General features: G+C 47.2%; 1 protein-coding gene and 1 long non-coding RNA gene across 5 annotated transcripts in view; one reads left to right on the top strand and one right to left on the bottom strand.

The window, feature by feature from the left end:
• The window catches only part of BEAN1 (brain expressed associated with NEDD4 1), a 38735-nt gene extending 38264 nt beyond the window's left edge, over window positions 1-471 (bottom strand). For both annotated transcript variants that reach the window (XM_025268788.3, XM_025268789.3), the window contains exon 1: window positions 335-471. The gene's annotated coding sequence lies outside the window, so the exon portion shown is untranslated. The remainder of the gene's footprint in view (window positions 1-334) is intronic.
• LOC123330416 overlaps window positions 1-19163 on the top strand; it is an 83815-nt gene that overhangs the window by 25041 nt on the left and 39611 nt on the right. Inside the window, exon 1 of one of the 3 annotated variants that reach the window (XR_006546329.2) lies at window positions 4384-4499. The exons of 1 other annotated variant lie outside the window; for it this stretch is intronic. This is a non-coding gene — a long non-coding RNA (uncharacterized LOC123330416). Of the gene's footprint in view, window positions 1-4383; window positions 4544-19163 lie in introns of those variants that run through there. One more of the 3 variants, XR_006546328.2, reaches the window with a different exon arrangement.

The following is a 19163-nucleotide window of genomic DNA, read 5'->3' as shown; positions in this document are numbered from 1 at the left end:
GTGGACATGCCCCCTACATAGGGTGGATGTTCGTGTGGGACTCCAGTCAGGCAAGAATCGGGGAGTGCTCTCCATCCCGGGGCCCGATGGCATGTTTAGGGGCAGCCACGGTCCGCGCGTGTCCCGGTGGCCCGCCCGGGGGCGCGGGGGTCGGGGTAGGGATCCGCAGGAGAGCGGGGATCCCGTTCGAAGCGCGCTGCCGTTCCGCCCCGGGACAGCGTTGAGCGCCCCCGGAATGTGTGCGTGCGCTGGGGCCGCCGCAGAGCGCGGGGGAGGGGGCCGGGACCCCCTCCCCGCCCCTCCCCAGCGCCGCCCCCGGCCCCACGCCCCTTACTCGGCTTGGCTGCCTCGCTCCGCTCGGTGCGCCGCACTGCCGGCTCCAGCTTCGGCTCCAGCTCGGGTTCCCGCTCTGGCTCCGCTCCCGCTAGCGTTCTGGTTCCCGCTCGGATGCCGCTGCGCTCGGGCTCGGGCGTCGCGGGGGGCGCGCCTTTCCGCCACGGCCTGCTCGGCGTGCAGGGGCGGGGCGGGGCGGGGCCCGGCCGAGCCGACCAGGGGCCCGCGATCCCCGGCCGAGGCGGCGGCGGCAGCAGTTTCCCGGTGCCGGCCCTGCCCTGCCGCAGCCCCGCCCGGCCCTCCGCCGGCCCCGCGCAGCCGCCCACGCCACGGCCGCCCGCTCCCGCTGTCCTGCGCCGCGACTCCGGAGCCTCAGCAGCGCCGGGCCGCCGCCCGGGTCATTCCCGAGCTGGGGGGAAGCGGCGGAGGGGGAGGGCCGAGCCGCGCCCCTCTGCGCACTGCCAGCCCGACACCCACACAGCGGCAGGCGGGGCGCACGGCCAGGAGGCCGAGAGAAGCTGGGAGGCCAGCGCGCCAGCCAGACGTGTGAGAACAGACGGACAGGCATGTGTAGAGTGTGACATACAGACAGGCGGGAGCAGAGGCGCAGACATACAAACCTGCAAAAGAGAGTAGACAGCCAATATGAGCAGGGAGGAACATCCAGACAGGTTTTTCAGAGGCCAGCCTGGGCACCGGGCAAGGGGACCCCTGTCATGGCCACTGGGCGAAGCAGACAAGCCTGGCAGAGCCTCCTGCTCCCAATTGCCCGCCGGTGATTCTTGGGTGTTCCGGAATGTCTGTTAGGCCTGGCTGAAGCGTTCCTCTCCTGAGTGACCAGCTTGCCTATTTCCTATTCCCCTCGCCCAATCCTGTGCCCTCTCACCCCGCCATACCCAAACCTTAGGCATAGAGCTTGACCCCGACCCTGGTGCCTGACTCAGGGAGAGGCTCCTGGCTTTCCTGCTCTGTCCCAACTCTACTTAGGGGCCGTGGACCAGCCGCGTCCCCAGACCTCCTCTCCTGATTATTGCACCCCTGCTAGTCTTGGTGCTTGCCAGTTATTTGTGGAATCATTTAATCTCTACTTAGCTGGGAGGGCTTCCCAGGTGGTTCAGTGGGTAAAGAACCTGCCTGCAGTGCAGGAGATGCAGGAGATACGGGTTCGATTCTTGGGTCGGGAAGATCCCCTGGAGGAGGGCATGGCAGCCCAGTATTCTTGCCTGTAGAATCCCATGGACAAAAAAGCCTGGTGGGCTACAGTCAGTGGGGTCGCAAAGCGTTGGACATAACTGAAGTTACAGCACTCACACAGTTAACTGGGAGCCTTAGAGGGAGACCCCTGGGGGCCTGCCCAGAGCATGCACTCTAAATTTGATGAATTAATTGATGAAATACTTTATTGACAGTTCTCCTAACCCCCATTTCCTTGATGGTCATGTTACCAAATATAAAACATGAGGATAAGGAGCTGCACATGTTGATGATAAAAGGTGGAGAAGGAGAGGAGCCAGAGGGATGGGGTGGAGGAGAGGCCAGGCAGCCATTGGCACTGAGTGGAGGGTAGGGGCAGAGCAGGCTCTGGTTGAGAAAACAAACCTCCCTCCACCCCAGCTCTGCCAATCACCATATCTTGGGCTTCCCTGGGTGGAGGCGGACCTGCATGGTCTAGAGCCTTGCTTGGTGAGTGAGGCTCTTCCCAGCTCTCTTTGCTAGCAGTTTATTCTGGGCTCTGCCTCCTGCACTGTCTACCTTATCACCCTAGACTGAAGGAGATGAAGGGACCCCGGCTGGAGGATTCCACCTCCATCCAGAACTGTTGGGGGGGGTGGGGCACATGAACTGTGTCGGGGATGGGGCCAGAATATAGGGAAACATCTCCCAGTCCTAACAAATGGAACCTGAGAGGTCTTTTGTCCAACTTCACACATTTATTTTATGGATGAACAATTAAAGGACTAGAGAAAGGAGGGGACAGACCAGCTAGGGTTGGTGGTTCTAGGGCTCCCAGGCCAGGGCTCTGCCCCCTGCACCACTCTGCTAAAGGTGACCTTGACCTTCTTGAGCAGACACCTGCTGATCTGTGCAGGATGGATATTCTGGTTGTTGAGTGGTTTTACCTTTAATCTGTCCCCTTTGGTGAGACTGTGCTGTTGCTGCTGCTGCTGCTAAGTCGCTTCAGTCGTGTCCGGCTCTGTGGGACCCCACAGACGGCAGCCCACCAGGCTCCCCCGTCCCTGGGATTCTCCAGGCAAGAACACTGGAGTGGGTTGCCATTTCCTTTTCCAATGCATGCATGCATGCTAAGTCACTTCAGTTGTTTCTGACTCTGTGTGACCCTTTGGACAGCAGCCCACCAGGCTCCTCTGTCCACGGGATTCTCTAGGCAAGAATACTGGAGTGGGTTGCCATTTCTTTCTCCCATTGGCAAGACTGTGTATATGTGTATTTTGTGGGGTCCTTGTGGAAGGCCCTAGCTGAAAAAGAGTTCACCCCCTTCCACCCCATTTGAACGTTGCTGAGCTGACAGATCTGACTTGTTCTTTGCACTGAAATGCAAAATGGTTTCCACTGGGCGTGTGGTGTTGGGGTTTAGCTTCAGGCTTATGTTGATCTGCCTATGTATCTATCCACACACATATTAGTTGAAAAAGTGAAAAAAGAACACAAATACTGATCACTATTAATGTTGAGGTTTCTTTTTTTTCCTTTTTAATCTCACAACTCTACAAGTGTCCTTAATGGAGTGAGCTTGCTCACCCTCTTCTCCTACATCACGGTTTTCATGGCTGCCTAGCACTGTGTCAGATGGCTTTACTGTATTTTATTGGGTTGTCCAAAAGTTTCACTTGAGTTTTCCTATAAGATGTTACGGAAATACCAATCCAGTATTTAATCAGTTCTCTACTGCTGGGTGTTCAGTTTTGAGATTTTCACACTTTCACGCAACACCACAGTGAACATCCTCGTGGGTAAGTTTGTGCGGGTCTGTGATTATTCTTGACTTCAGTGGGTATGTCCATATATTATTGAGGCTTTCTTCTGTATGGGGTCAGAGTCATAGGAGGGACATCTTCTGGACACCAGGGAAGCACACTGATGTTCAGTGTCTGTTACACCAAAGGGAGAGTAGCGAGGTTGGAGGAAGGAGCTGGGAGGGGTCATGTAGTTCCATCTCAGGACAGTGAGGTGCCCCAAGAGTCCAGTGCCAGGCTGTGGGGACCTGCCTTAGAGTGTGTTCTCTTATCCTTGTCACTCCGAGGTTTGGTCAACTTACCAATTCTAATGTTGGGAGGAGTCTTCTGATATTTAATACTAAGGGTCAGTTTAGTTCAGCCCCTCAGTCACGTCCAACTCTTTGCAACCCTATGGACTGCAGCACACCAGGCTTCCCTGTCCATCACCAACTCCCGAAGTCACAGGCTCAGTAGTTGTGGCACACAGGCTTAGTTGCTTCGAGGCATGTGGAATCTTCCTGGATCATGGATGGAACCCGTGTTTCTTGCATTGGCAGGCAGATTCTTTACTACTGAGCCACTAGGGAAGCAGCCCCCTCCCCCTCCACCCCTGCCACCAGCTTTGCTAAGTGCTAAGTCACTTCAGTCGTGTCTGACTCTGTGCGACCCCATAGACAGCAGCCCACCAGGCTCCCCCATCTCTGGGATTCTCCAGGCAAGAACACTGGAGTGGGTTGCCATTTCCTTCTCCAATGCATGAAAGTGAAAAGTGAAAGGGAAGTCGCTCAGTCGTGTCCGACCCTCAGCGACCCCGTGGCCTGCAGCCTTCCAGGCTCCTCCATCCATGGGATTTTCCAGGCAAGAGTACTGGAGTGGGGTGCCATTGCCTTCTCCGCCACCAGCTTTAAAAAGACCTTTTTCTCTCCCTCTGATTTTGCTCATAGTCTCCTTGAACATGTTAAGGGAGATGAAGGAAAAGAAGAGGGCTTGGTTCTTGCTTGGTGGGGTGTGGCGCCCAGGAGTGCAGCGCCCCCAAGGCTGACTAGCTCAGAAGTGCTAAAGCAGAGGGTGGAAGCTGGGGCGGGGCCGGGCACAGAAACACCTGTGGAGCCCTAGGTAGCGCTTCCTGGAGCTGCTCTCTGCTGAGAGAATGGAGGGTTTTGTGCTCACACTCCACTTTACGGGTGAGGAGACTGAGAACCACCAAATGTAAGTGATTTTCCAGAGATGCACACTTGGTTAAGCCGTGCCAGGTAAGATGATGAGACACTTTAAAACAGCAGAAAAGATCACCAGGTGTCCTTCTAATTGACTCTTAGGTGTTACCTGGCACATGATTGTCTGTTTCTCTAGGGCTTCCCTGGTGGCTCAGCGGTGAAGAATCCGCCTGCCGAGGGGGAAACGTGGGTTTGATCCCTGGCTTGGGAAGGTCCCCTGGAGAAGGAAATAGCCACCTGCTCCTATATTCTTGTCTGGAAAATCCCATGGACAGAGGAGCCTGGTGGGCTAGTCCATGGGAACACGAAGACTTAGCAACTAAAGAACAACAAACAGCAATAGGAATTTGTAGCTTTCATGGTCTCTGAGCTGTTTAATTACTTTGGAAGTTATAGGAACCTGACTCTGATGGGAAACTGTTGCTGTCTTTTGAGATGCAAATACATTTTATCAGGTGAGGTCAATGGAGATCTTGTGAGAGGAGGCTAAGAGCGATGCTTGTGGCTGTGCTTCAGATTTTCCTTTAAATTGTGTAAAATGTCTTATTTTTCCCTCGTTAATTAATGAGTTAAAAATGAAATCTTTGACGGGTGCAGTTCATTTCATATTTGTATAACAGTCATGATTTTATTTTTTAAGAAATGCAAACAGTAGTAAGCTTGCAACTGTATCCAGATGGGTCTGTTTTACATCAGAGCTTAGCCTTTCTTTGGAGATTTCAGACCCAAGGCCCTCAGAAGAGAAGGAAGTTAGTGTGGGCTGGGTGAGTCTTAGAGGGCTTTCTGAAAGACAGAGTATGAGGGGTGGGGAAGGATTTAGAGAGGAACACCTGAAGACTGAAGGCTTTCCAGAATGCGGGGTGGCAGGGCCTGCAGTCGGGAAGGGGTATGGAGGCTTGGTGAGGAGGTCTTTCTGGATGAAGGGTGGGCTCTGGGGAGCCAGGTGGCAGATGGAGAATGGAGATGAGATTCCAGGTAAAGGAGGCTGCCTCTGATGCTCTAGGCAGCGGGGAGCCACTGTGACTCTTGAGGGAGGAGGGGACTTGATGAAATGGACCTATTAAGAGGGCTGGCCTCAGGGTTCCTAAACCCTTCCGGCCCCTACGCCTTTCTCCAGGTGGACGGCTGGGGCAGGCTGCCCCTCACTGTTCCCTGTTAGCAGGGAGGCCACCCTTTCAGGACCCTGGGAGAGGTCCCCAGAGGCCTATCTAGGGGAGCCTACTTCTGGGCCTGCTTGAAGATCTGTATTCGGGACAGGGCTTATTTCAGGGTCAGCTGGTTGAGAGGTGAGCAGGGTCTGTATGCAAACCTTTCTGCCGCTGTTTCCAACCAGTCATGATGTGTCCTCCCAGCGACCAGACCCTCTGTCAACCACTCTACGTGCATTGTTTATTTCCATCTTCATGGTATCCTGTAGAGGGGATGATACTTTCTCCATTTTTCTTTGTGCAGCAAGGAGTTTATGGAGGCTGAATAACTTGCTCATTGTCACATGGCTAATTAGAGGCAGAACCCAGATTTACACACGATCTGCTTGATCCCAAGACAAAGCCAGAATAGTCATGGTCTCTCCTTTGTGGGGCTCACTGTGTAGAGGAGGTGTCAGACATCAACCAAGGAGTGGCAGATAAATGTAAACTTGCCACCATGAGACATGCCACAAGTTTGGGAAGCATGTGAGTGAGTGTTATAGGAGGTCTGACCTTGTCAGGAGACAGGAGAAGTGGGCTGGGGCCAGGACTGCTTTTGATCTTGAGAGCTGTGGAGGGCATAAGAGTGTTTTAAACAACATTGGACTTATTGTTGTGGTTGTTCAGTCACTAAATCGTGTCTGACACTCTGCGACCCCATGGACTGTAGCGTGCCAGGCTTTCCTTCCCTGTCTTTCCCTGCCTTCTGGAGTTTGCTCAAACTCATGTCCATTGAGTTGGTGATGCCATCCAACCGTCTCATCCTCTGTTGGGCCCTTCTGCTCCTGCCCTCAATCTTTTCCAGCATTAAGATCTTTTCCAGTGAGTTGGCTCTTTGCATCAGGTGGGCAAAGTATTGGAGCTTCAGCATCAGTCCTTTAATGAATATTCAGGGTTGATTTCCTTTAAGATTGACTGTTTTGGTCTCCTTGCAGTCTGAGGGATTCTCAAGAGTCTTCTCTAGCGCCACAATTCAAAAACATCAATCTTTGGTGCTCAGGCTTTTTTATGGTCCAGCTCTCTCACATATGTACATGACTACTGGAAAAACCATAGCTTTGATTAGGCAGGCCTTTGTCGGCGAAGTGATGTCTCTGCTTGGATGAGTGGTGGTAGCATAATCAGACCTGCGTTTTGAAAAGAGTTTTACTGGTAGTGCTGAGACGGTTGGGGGCACAACAGAATGGCGGCAAGGAGGCTGGGAAGTGGTGATCACACTAGCCCAGGAGAGGAGTGATGGTGCCCCTGGAGGTGGAGAGAGAGAGATGGGTTGGAGATAGATGTGGAAGGTAAAATCAGTAAGACTTGGTGATGTCTTGGGTGTGGGGGTTGAGGGAGCAGGTGGAGTCAGGATGATGCCTAGATTTCTGTTTGGTGCAGCAGGGTCATAGATTCACTGAGGAGTGGAACACTGGAAGGGAATCAAGTTTGGGGAAGAATAATATGAGTTTGATTTTATACATGTTGAATTTCAGGAGTTGCTGGCATGCAGCAGAACTCTGAGAGGAGTCCAGATGGAAGGATACCCTAAAGACTTAGATGTACAGGCATTAGAATTGATTGATTCATCCATCTATCCATCCACTCACCTATCCTCCCATGAATTCATGTGTTCTTTCTCCCATCCTGCAGTCATCTGTTGATGCACTCGTTTGCCCATCTGCCCTCTCACTGTTCCACCTCTCCCAACTCCTGTCTTCCAGTCCATCTACCCATCCATCCCCTGAACATGTCTTGGTAGTGTTAAGGAGAGATGAAGTAAGAGGCCTTGGTTCATGCTTGTTGAAGTGTGGGGACAGTGGCAGGGCCCTCCTAAGGCCAATAGGCTCAGAGGCAGTGCTGAAGTAGATAGAGGGAGGAAGCTCAGAAGGTGGAGAAATACCTATTAAACCTAGAGCAAGACCTTCTGAAGCTGTTCTCTGCTAAAAGCATGGAGGGGTTTGTGCTCTCATCCCACTTTGCTGATGAGGAGACTGAGGCCCTCTGAAATGAAGTGGTTTTCCAGAGATGCACACCTGGTTAAGCCATGCCAGGTAAGATGATGAGACACTTTGAAATAGGCAGAAAAGATTACCAGATGTCCTTCTCATTGACTTTTGGGTGTTAACTTGTCACATGGTTATGTTTCTGTAGGAATTTGTAGTTTTCATGGTCTCTGAGCTGCTTTGTTATTTTGGAAATAGTAGAAAACTGATTGTGATGAAAACTATTGTGGCCCATGTGATGCAAGTGAGTTTCTTTAGGTGAGGCCAGTTGGTATCTTGTTGGGAGTGGGTGAGCTAAAAGCTGTAGCTGTGGCTGCACTTTGGACTTGACTTTAAATTGTGTATCATGTCTTACTGGTTCCCTCATTAGTTAATGAGTTAAATAAAATCATTGACGTGTATTCATGAGTTAAATGAAATCTTTGACATCTATCCATCCATCTAACCTTCCTGTCATCGATCCACCTCCCACACACGCACTTATTTTTCCTCATGTCCATTTACCCATCCATTTATTCTCACAGACTCTATTTATTCATCCATCTAGTCATCTGTTTACCTCATTTGCACCCGTCCATCCATACTTACTGTTGCCTCCTCCAGGCCCAACATGTTGAAACAAATAATATAGAAAACCAGTTCCCTGCTCTTAAGGAGCCTACAATCCATCAGGAGAGGCAGGACAGTGGTCACAGAACAATATATTTTCTGTGCCACATGTGCCCAGAGAAAGGGCATTTAACCCAATGTGAGGAAGTTAGAAACGCCTGCACTGTGCTCTTTGAATTGAGCTTAAAGTTTAATTAAGATTTTGCAAGATGGACATGGTTGGGTGATGTTCCAGGAGAGAGAGTAGCTTGCGTGTGCAATGGTGGTATAGCTGTCAAGAGACCAAGGTAATTCCAGAAACACAGGTAATTTGGAATATTGGGAGCACAGTTGAGTGTGAATGACTCATGTACTATTTGAGAAGATTGGAATGCAGGTCTGGAGTGTTTCCCACACCGAAAATTGATTCTCCAACTCTCCAGACATCAAGTGGATATCCAACAACTTGGTTCAATTCTTCAGCTCCCCAGAGTTAGCACAGATCCCATAGCTTAAAGGCACAGCACAGTAAGACTGCCCCCCACTTTAGTTATCAGTTGCAAAACTACCCTTTGATTATAAAGAGAAAGTTCCCATGATCCTTTCCTTGGGTTCAGTAGTTTGCGAGAATGGCTTTAAGAACTCAGGGAAACACTTTACTTAGGTTTATCAGTTTCTTACAGGATATACAACTCAGGAACAGCCAAAGGGGAGAGATGTATAGGGAAAGGTGTGAAGGTGTGAAGGTGTGGAGTGGTGTGTGAAACCCCTGTAACCTCTCTGGGGGTACCACCTCCCTGCACCTCTGTGTGTTTGCCCACCAGGAAGTTCATCAAGTCTCATTGTTATTCAGCTGAATCTCCAACCCCCATCCACTCCATCCCCTTCCTATAGGACAGTGAGTAGGGCTGGAAGTTCCATCCCTGTAATCACTTGGTATTTCTGGTGCCCTAGCCATCCTGAGCTGTGTTAGGGCCCTACTCGAAGTCACCCTACTAGCAATCAGGTATGATCTAAGGGCTTGGTATGATTAATAAAAGACACTCCTATCACTTAGGAAATTTCAAGTCTTAGGGGTTCTATATAAAAACCAAGTATTGTAACAAAAGATGCTCATATCATCCTTCACATTCAAGAAATTATGTGGTTTTCACTTGCTCTGTGCCAGGAAGCCAGGATAGAGACCAACTATATTTCTCATTGTACTGCAGCAGGTCATAAAGGCCTTGGATGACAGACTAATGCCTTGAATAACAGGCTGAGGTCCTTGGGGGACACGTAAGAGCTTTATGGAGGGAGTGAAATTGTCAGGTATGTGTTTTAAAAAGATCTCTCTGGCTACCTTGTAGAAGATGGGGTTGGGTATGTGTGTGCTCAGGAGATCAGATGGTCCAGTCTGTGTAGAATGAGGACTTTGCCCATGATGGGCTCTTGATCCAGCCCTCGAGGTTGGCCTAACCACCATGTTTGCCTGGCCCCAAACCTGATTCTCATTCCACTTACTCTGCCAAGGCTGAAGTCAAGGTAGCCAGGCTGAGGCTTGTGGCATGAGGAAGATTTAGATGTTCTGCATTTTCGAGGGTGGCATGCAGAACCCCCCACCAGTCTTAATGTAGTCCATCTCCAGCTTTAGAGCTGCCATGGACTTTTGTGAAGTGCTCACTGGCTGATCTGTCAAGGTTACTAGGATCTCAGTTCCATGCCTCTCTTTTTTGCCTCTACAATTTACATCCACAAAACCTATTAATTTCCCATCAGTCACACCATGATGTTTCCTCTGGTCCCATGAAATCTCCATCCCACCAGGCTTGCTAGTGACACCTGACAGTGTTTAGCCCAAGTAGAGCTACTACTTGGAGAAGGCAATGGCACCCCACTCCAGTACTCTTGCCTGGAAAATCCCAGGGACGGGGGAGCCTGGTAGGCTGTAGTCCATGAGGTCGCTAAGAGTCAGACACGACTGAGCGACTTCACCTTCCCTTTTCATTTTCATGCATTGGAGAAGGAAATGGCAACCCACTCCAGTGTTCTTGCCTGGAGAATCCCAGGGACAGAGGAGACTGGTGGGCTGCTGTCTATGGGATCGCACAGAGTCAGACATGACTGACGTGACTTAGCAGCAACAGCAGCACATCTGTATGTCTTCTTTGGAAAAATGTCTATTCAAGTCTTCTGTGCATTTTTAATTGTTTTTTATATTGAATTGTATGAGCTGCATATATATTCTGAATATTAAGCCCGTATTGGTCATTATCATTTGACCAGTGTTTTCTCCCATCAAATATTTTTTTCCTTTCCATTGGTCGTCTTTGTATTTTGTTGAGGTTTCCTGTGTTATGCAAAAGCTTTTAAGTTTAATTAGATCCCATTTGTTTATTTTTTCCTTTTATTTCTTTTGCCTTATGACTCAGGCCCAAAGTTTTTTTTGCTGTGATTTGTATCAAAGAGTGTTCTGCAGATGATTTCTTCTGTGAGTCTTATGGTTCCCAGCCTTACATTTAGGTCTTTAATATATTTTGGGTTTATTTTTGTATATAGTATGAGACGATATTTTCATTCTTTCACGTGTAGCTCTCCAGTGTCCCCAGCACCAGTACTGAAGACACTGTGTTTTCCCCATTGTATATTTTTGCCTCCTTTGTTGTAGATTAATTGACCATAAGTGTGGGGGTTATTTCTGGGGTCTCTATTTTGATCCATTACTCTGTGTGTCTGTTTCTTGTGTCTGTACCATACTGTTTTGATTATCATACAGTCTGAAGTCAGGAAATGTGGTACCTCCAGCTCTATTCTTCTTTCTCAAGATGATTTTGGCTATTCTGTATCTTTTGTGTTTCTATATAAATTTTAAGATTATTTGTTCCACTTCTGTGAAAAATGCCTTTGGTATTTTGATAGAGATTGCACTGAATCTGTAAATTGCCTTGGGTAATATGGTCATTTTAACAACATTCTTCCAGTCCATGAAGATGGATTCCCATCTTTCTGTCTGTGTAGTCTTCAGTTTCTATCCACAGTGTCTTTTAGTTTCTGAGTATATATCCTTTGGGACTTCCCAGGTGGCTCAGTGGTAGAGAATCCACCTACCAAGCAGGAGACACAGGTTCAGTCCCTGGGTCAGGAAGATCCCCTGGAGGAGAAAATGGCAACTCACTCCAGTATTCTTGCCTGGGAAATTCCACGGACAGAGGAGTCTGGCAGACTCCAGTCTATGGAGTCTCGAGAGTTGGACATGACTAAGCACACATGAGAGACGTGTCTTTTACCTTTTTAGTTATATTTGCTGCTAAGTCGCTTCAGTCATGTCTGACTCTGTGTGATCTCACAGATGGCAGCCCACCAGGCTCCGCCGTCCCTCAATTACCTGTGAGTCTGTTTATGTTTTGTTACATTCTTCCATTTGTTTTTGGATTCTCCAGGCAAGAACACTGGAGTGGGTTGCCATTTCCTTCTCCAATGCATGAAAGTGGAAAGTGAAAGTGAAGTCGCTCAGTCGTGTCCGACCCTCAGTGACCCCATGGACTGCAGCCTTCCAGGCTCCGCCATCCATGGGATTTTCCAGGCAAGAGTACTGGAGTGGGGTGCCATTGCCTTCTCCGTTTAGTTATATTTATTCCTAGGTATTTTATTCTTTTCTATGGGAATGGTCTTGATCCCTGTCTCCTGTACAATGTCATGAACCTCATTCCATAGCTCATCAGGCACTCTATCAGATCTAGGCCCTTAAATCTATTTCTCACTTCCACTGTATAATCATAAGGGATTTGATTTAGGTCATACCTGAATGGTCTAGTGGTTTTCCCTACTTTCTTCAATTTAAGTCTGAATTTGACAATAAGGAGTTCATGGTCTGAGCCACAGTCAGCTCCTGGTCTTGTTTTTGCTGACTGTATAGAGCTTCTTCATCTTTGGCTGCAAAGAATATAATCAGTCTGATTTCGGTGTTGACCATCTGGTGATGTCCATGTATAGAGTCTTCTCTTGTGTTGTTGGAAGAGGGTGTTTGTTATGTACCAGTGCATTTTTTGGGCAAAACTCTATTAGTCTTTGCCCTGCTTCATTCCGTATTCCAAGGCCAAATTTGCCTGTTACTCCAGGTGTATCTTGACTTCCTCCTTTTGCATTCCAGTCCCCTATAATGAAAAGGACATCTTTTTTGGGAGAGTCCCTTGGACTGCAAGGACATCCAACCAGTCCATTCTGAAGGAGATCAGCCCTGGGATTTCTTTGGAAGGAATGATGCTAAAGCTGAAACTCCAGTACTTTGGCCACCTCATGCAAAGAGTTGACTCATTGGAAAAGACTCTGATGCTGGGAGGGATTGGGGGCAGGAGGAGAAGGGGACAACAGAGGATGAGATGGCTGGATGGCATCGCTGACTCGATGGACGTGAGTCTCGGTGAACTCCGGGAGTTGGTGATGGACAGGGAGGCCTGGTGTGCTGCAATTCATGGGGTCGCAAAGAGTCGGACATGACTGAGCGACTAATCTGATCTGATCTGATTTTATTCTTTCTGATGTGCTCCTGTGTTGGATGCATATATATTTACAATTGTTATATCTTTTTCTCAGATTGATCCTTGGATCATTATGTAATGTCCTTCTTTATCTCTTGTTACAGTCTTTGTTTTAAAGTCTATTTTGTCTGATACAAATATTGCTACCCTGGCTTTCTTTTGACTTCCGTTTGCATAGAATACCTTTTTCCATTCCCTCACTTTTAGTCTGTATGTGTCTTAAGATCTGAAGTGATTCTCTTATAACCACCATATATATGGGTCTCGTTTTTGTATTCATTCAGCCAATCTGTGTCTTTTGATTACAGCATTTAGCCCATTTACATTTAAAGAAGTCATTGATAGGTAATATTCTTATTGCCATTTTGTTCACTGTTTTGGGCTTGTTTCTGTAGGTTCTTTTTTGTTGCGTTTTTCTTCTTTTGTTCTCTTTCCTTGTGAATTGATGACTATCTTTAGTGTTATGTTTGGATTCCTTTGGCTTCCTTAGTGGCTCAGTTGATAAAGAATCTGCCTACAATGCAGGAGACCCAGGGTAGGGAAGATCACCTGGAGAAGGAAATGACAACCCCCTCCAGTACTCTTGCCTGGAGAATTCCATGGACAGAGTAGTGGGGCAGGCTACAATCTATGGGATCCCAATGAGTCGGATACAACTGAGCGAGACTAACTTTCTTTTCTTTCTTTGGATTCCTTTCTCACTATCTCTCTTTTTTTGGTGTGTGTATTTCTTATAGATTTTTGGTTTGTGGTTACCATGAGTTCTATCTATCTATCTACCTATGATTGTTTTAAGATGCTGATCTCTGAATTTCAAATGCATTTTAACATCCCTGAATTTTTAAACTCTCCTCCCCTCATGATTACTGTTTTTGACATCGTATTTTACATCTTTTTGTTTTGTGTATCCCTTAGCTGGTTATTGTAGGTATAGATGATTTTGCTATTTTTGCCTTTTGGCCTTCTCACTAGCTTTGTACAGATCAGATCAGATCAGTAGCTCAGTCGTGTCCGACTCTTTGCAACCCCGTGAACCGCAGCACGCCAGGCCTCCCTGTCCATCACCAACTCCCGGAGTTCACTCAGACTCATGTCCATCGAGTCAGTGATGCCAACGGGCGCACTACAGCGCAGGCGGCTGCGATGGGTGTGCTAAGCGCAGCCCGAGAGGAGTTACCCCACGTCTGAGGTCAGGGGCCGCGGCCGAGAGTGCCAGACTGCGACAGCGCAGGAACAGCCGAGAGGAGCTACCCCATGTCTGAGGTCGGGGTGGGGGGGGGGGGCGGGGCGGCTGAGAGGAGATACCCCACGCCCTTAAGCCGGAGGCCAGGGGCAGCGGGCGGGAGGAGCTACCCCACCCCACTAAGCCTGAGGCCAGGGGCTGTGGGCGGGAGGAGCTACCCCACACCCCCACGCCTGAGGCCAGGGGCGGCGGCAGGGAGGACCAACCCCACGTCCTGGCTGCGAGGGCACAGGAGCGTCTAGAGGAGCTATCCCACGTTGAAGGTCAGGAAGGGCGGTGGTGAGGAGATACCCCTCGTCCAAGGTAAGGAGCATTGGCTGCGCTTTGCTGGAGCAACCTTGAAGAGATACCCACGCCCAAGGTAAGAGAAACCCAAGTAAGACGGTAGGTGTTGCAAGAGGGCATCAGAGGGCAGACACACTGAAACCATACTCACAGAAAACTAGGCAATCTAATCACACTAGGACCACAGCTTTGTACATAATTGATTTACTACCTTTACTGTATATTTGCCTTTACCGATGAGCTTTTTCCTTTTATAATTTTCATGTTTCTGGTTGTGGCCTTTTGTTTTTCAGTTAGAAATCCCTTTAACGTTTCTCATAAAGCTGGTTTGGTGGTGGTAAACTCCTTCAGCTTTTGCCTGTATGTAAAACTTTATATCTCTCCATCAAACCTGAATGAAAGCCATGCTGGGTCCAGTTTTCTAGGTGGTACGTTTCCCCATTTTATCACTCTAAGTATATCATGCCACTCCCTTGTGACCTTTTAATATTTTCTCTTTAAAAAAAATTTTACCACTTTAATTACAGTGTGTCTTGGTGTGGTCTTCTTTGGGCTGATCCTGTTTGGGACACCGTGCTTCCTAAATCTGGATGTCTGTTTCCTTTCCTTGGTTAGGGAAGTTTTCAGGTATTATGTCTTCAGATATGTTCTCTGCCCCGTTCTTTCTCTCTCCTCTTTCAGGCTCTTATGATATGAGTGTTAGTGTGCTTGATGTTGTCCCAGAGGTCTCTTAAACTGTCCTCATTGATTTTTGTCCTTTTTTTTTTTTTTTTTTCCTGTTCAGCTTCAGTGATTTCCATTTTTGCCCAGCTCACTGATTCATTCCTCAGTATAATTTAATGTACTGTTGATACCATCTAGTGTATTTTTCGTTTCAATTATTATATTCTTCATCTCTCTTTAGTTCTTCTTTATATATTTTCTAACTCTGTTAAAAACTTCTAGCTTCTCACTCTGTTTACTATCCACTCTTTTCCTGAGTTCTTTGATCATCTTAATGATCATTACCTTGAACTCTTTATTGGACAGGTTGCCTGTCTCTACCTCACTTGGTTCTTCTCCTGAGATTTTATTGTTCCTTCATGTGGGACATGTTCCTCTGTCAGCTCATGTTGCCTAAGCTGCTGTTTTTATTTCTGTGTGTCTGTAGTTCGCTATGCTTCCTGACGTTGGTGAAGTGGCCTTTCGTACAAGACGTCCTGTGTGTCCCATTAGCACACTGCCCTCTGGGCAAGAGCTGATTACTCTAGGTGTGGGGCCTTCTGCTGTGGCAGGCTGATAGCCGTGGGTGGTCTGGTTGGCGTGGTTGGTCCCTAGTCTGGTTGTCGACCAAGACCCTGCCTGAAGCAGGGGGTGATTTTCAGAGAGAGTGGGGACTTGTGAGGTGGGCAGCACCCCCAAAGTTGTCTCCTAGGTTATCTCAGGTATGTTGAGAAGACTAAATATGATAATGAATGTAGGCAGTTGGCACAGTTCCTGGCATATACTTTGGGCCCTATGAATGGTATCTGCTATTATTCATTCATTGCCTTATTTAATAAGCACTTTTTTAGGGTGTGGTTTCTTAGATCCTATGCTAGGTGCTTAGGACAAAGCTGTAAGGTCCTGTTGAGGTTTTTGTCAGGATTGAAAGAAATAATACAGGCAAAATATTTAGTGCAGTTCCTAACTCACAATAATGTTTCAGTAAATGTTGTCTATAAGTATTGAGTCTAAGTGAAAAAGAGTGAGACAAATTCTTACATTTTTTTCCTATATGTCTTTTGGTCGCTTGGCTACAGGACTGAGCCATGTTTGGTTACAAAAAATAGATTTTATTGATCCAAGTAATGTCAGCTGCCAGACTGATAGTTTTCAGATGTCAGAATTAAAAGTTTAGGAATAACTGGCAAATAAAATAACACTGGCATCTTCTGAATGCAGGCACTTAAATCATTAAGAGTTAGCTAAGTTAAAAATACCCATGTGCAACGTGTGATTATCTTTATTTTCCTGACCAAGAATGGACAGATCTGCCCATCTGCAGGAGACTTAAGTTGTGGTATAGCCACACGACAGAATTCTGCAATGAAGATGAACACACTTCAACCACAAGCTATGTATGGGCAACTCACACACACAGGGTTGAGTGAAGGAAGCCAGACACTGAATGATTCTATTTATATGAGTTCCAAAACAGGAAAAGCACATCTATGGTATTATAAGTCTGGGCAGTGTTTGCCTTCGGAAAGGCATTGGCTGGGAGGGGGCTCCAGGCATGTTGGTAATGCTGTTTCTTGAGCTGAATGCTGGGTACACAGGTATATTTTGTAAAATTTTACTGGACAGCACACTTGTGTGCATTTTAATGTATGCTTGATGTAGTTTGATTAAAAAAAGTTTTAAAAACTGATAGAGTGCCCCTTCTTTCTGTACCTGCACAGCCCAGGCAGGAGAGGCAGGCTCCCTACTTGGTGACTGAGAAGGAACTAGATTTCCAGGCAGGGGGATAAAGGGAAGGGAAGTCATATTTATTCTGTCCGTGGAGAACTTTGTTTTGAGGCTCAGTAACAAAAAGAGTTTCACATCTTCTGAACAATAATTTTCTCTTTTTATTTATTTTAAAATATCTCTTGAATATTGTAAATGTTGCTACAGGGGGCGCTTTCCTCTGCAGTGGCTGCTGCTGAAAGTTTTGGGGTCAGCCTCTGGCAAGTGCAGGAATTGTATCTTTAGATGTCATCCTGAGTTTTTTATTTCCTGTCTTTGTTTTTCCCTTCCCAATTCACTCATTTGTTTAAAAAAATTGTAATGCATGTGTTTCCTTTGTCCAGATTCACTCACTTATTTTTTAGAAGTTGAGGTTTGTGTTTCCTTTACCCCTAGTCATTCATTTGTTAGAGAAAATGTGATCGTATGTGTGTGTCTTTTTTTTTTTTTTTTTTAAATTCAGTTGTGCTGTGTATCATGTGGGTTCTTAGTTCCACAACCAGGGATTGAACCTGAGGTCCCTGCATTTAGAGTGTAGAGTCTTAACCACTGGATCACCAGGGAAGTCCCAGTATATGTGTGCCTTTTAGTGGCTTTGATTCTTTTTGGAGAAAAATGGTGTAGAAATAAACAAACCAGTGCAGAAAACATGGATAGCAACCTTATGTGTGTTGAGCATTTCCACCACTTATTTCAGAGGATGTTACAGGGGAAGAGTGTGGTTTGGAGGGGCTGACTTGGCACATAGGAGGTGCCCAATACACTGGTGAGGCATTGGCCAGCGGGGCAAGGATGGAACACAGAGGATCACATGGGGCCTCTGCTTTATCCAACTGCCAGAAAGCAGAGAGAAGTTCACTCAGGTCTGGTTCAGGAGCTCTGGACTTGGAGCCAGAAAATCTGGGTTCCATTCACTCTCTTTTTCATGGGCTGTGAGTCCTGGGACAAATCCCTGTCCTTTAAGAAACTTTACCCAGAAGAAGGTCTCCATCAGGCACTGCCTGGGGCCTGGGTCTCCTGTCCAGACTGTGGTCCCTCCCTTGGAGCAGCAATCAAATATGAAGGGGACTTTTTTTTTTTTTAGTTGAAATACAGGTGACTTTATGGGCTTCCCTAGTTGGTGTGTGGTAGAGAACCCATTTGCCAATGCGAGAGACCTGGGTTCAACCCCTGGGTCAGGAAGATCCCCTGGAGAAGGAAATGGCAACGCACTCTGGTATTCTTACCTGGGAAATCCTATGGACAGGGGGCATGGTGGGCTACAGTCTATGGGGTTGTAAAGAGTTGGACACAACTTAGTGACCAAAAAAACAACATTGTTGATTTACAATGTTGTATTAATTACTGCTGTGCAGAAGAGTGATTCAATTATACCTATATATATATATATATATACACACACATTCTTTTTTAATATTCTTTTCCATTATGGTTTATCATAGGCTAGTGAGTATAGTTCTCAGTGCCATACAGTAGGACCCTGTTGTTTATCCATTCTGTATATAAAAGCTTACATCAGCTAATCCCACCCCCCACTTCATCCCTCCCCCAAGCCCACTTCCCCTTGGCAACCAGCAGTCTGTTCTCTATGTCTCATAAATAGGTTCATTTGTGTCATATTTTGGATTCCACAGGCAAGTGATCATATGGTATTTGTCTTTCTTGACTTACTTCACTTAGTATGATAATCTCTGCATCCATGTTGCTGCAAAGGACATTGTTTCATTCTTTTATATCAGTTCAGTCATTCAGTTGTGTCTGACTCTTTGTGACCCCATGGACTGCAGCACACCAGGCTTCCCTGTTCATCACCAGCCCCTGGAGCTTTCTCAAATTCACGTTCATCGAGTTGGTGATGCCATCCAACCATCTCATCCTCTGTTGTCCCCTTTACCTCTTGCCTTTAATCCTTCCCAGCGTCAGAGTCTTTTCCAGTGAGTCAGTTCTTTGCATCAGGTGGCTAAAGTATTGGAGCTTCAGCTTCAGTGTCAGTCCTTCCAATGAATATTCAGGACTGATTTCCTTTAGGATTGACTGGTTGGATCTCCTTATAGTCCAAGGGACTGAGTAGTATTCCATTGTATGTATATGCACCACATCTTCTTTATTCATCTATTGATGAATAAATTGAATAAATTATGTTGTTCCCATGTCTTGACTGTTGTGAATAGTGCTGCTGCGAACATAGGGGTGCATGTATTTTTTTGAATTAGAGTTTTGTCTGGATATATGCCCAGGAGTGGGATTGCTGGCTCATATGGTAATTCTATATTTAGTTTTCCGAGGAGCCTCCATACTGTTTTCCACAGTGGTTGCACCAGCTTACATTCTCACCAACAGTGTATGAGGGTTCTGAAGGGAACTCTTAACCCTGCCTCC

The sequence above is a fragment of the Bubalus bubalis genome, chromosome 18, assembly GCF_019923935.1.
Source record: "Bubalus bubalis isolate 160015118507 breed Murrah chromosome 18, NDDB_SH_1, whole genome shotgun sequence".
Taxonomy (NCBI): Eukaryota; Metazoa; Chordata; class Mammalia; order Artiodactyla; family Bovidae; genus Bubalus; species Bubalus bubalis.
This window is presented reverse-complemented; position numbering and strand designations above follow the sequence as displayed.